Raw genomic sequence first — 712 nt, forward strand, 5'->3', positions numbered from 1 at the left:
GGCTGCGGAGCTGAACGGCCGCCTCGCCTGCCATTTCTCCCCCTCGCCCCGGTCCCACCACTCCTACGGTTTCTCCAAAAGGGAAAGGGGAGCTGGAAGGAGGAAACATCCCAGAGGAGGACACCGAGCTGGGGCGAGCAGCCCACGCCGCCTTCCCCGACCCCGCGCTCCCGGGTGATGGAGCCAAACCTCTGGGAAAGCCCTAAGTGGCTGCAAAACCACCCTGGAGAGAGGAGCAGCAGTGGGGCCCCCCAGCCAAGAGTGGTGCCCATGGCATCGCTCCCGCGAGAGCAGGACCCCGGCTTTCCCTGCTCCATCGCTGGGGCGGGGGCTAGCGGGGTGCCCTGTCCTCTGCCCCCCACCCCATCACCCCCGTGGGTGGGTGCCAGGGACTGGTTGTTCGTGCTGGCACCTCCCGAGTGAGCTGGGTGACAGCCAGAGCCCCACCAGGTACTGACAGCTCCCACCTCGGCGTTTGGCACAGGCGACACGAGCCCAGACACCCGGCTCTGCCCTGGAGATGCTGGGCGGCGGCGCACGGCAAGGCGAGGCTAGCCCTCCCCAAACCAGACCCCCATCTTCGGCCGAGACCGTGCCCCCCCGGGGGAAGCCGGGAGCGCTGCCCACCCCGCCTGGGCTGCCGGCACTGCTGGGCAGATGGCTCCGCATTTGTTATCCCTGTCTGCTTAAAAACGCAGCCAGATGGGGAGGT

This window comes from Egretta garzetta, unplaced genomic scaffold, assembly GCF_000687185.1.
Source record: "Egretta garzetta isolate BGI_Z169 unplaced genomic scaffold, ASM68718v1 scaffold390, whole genome shotgun sequence".
In the NCBI taxonomy this organism is placed as follows: domain Eukaryota; kingdom Metazoa; phylum Chordata; class Aves; order Pelecaniformes; family Ardeidae; genus Egretta; species Egretta garzetta.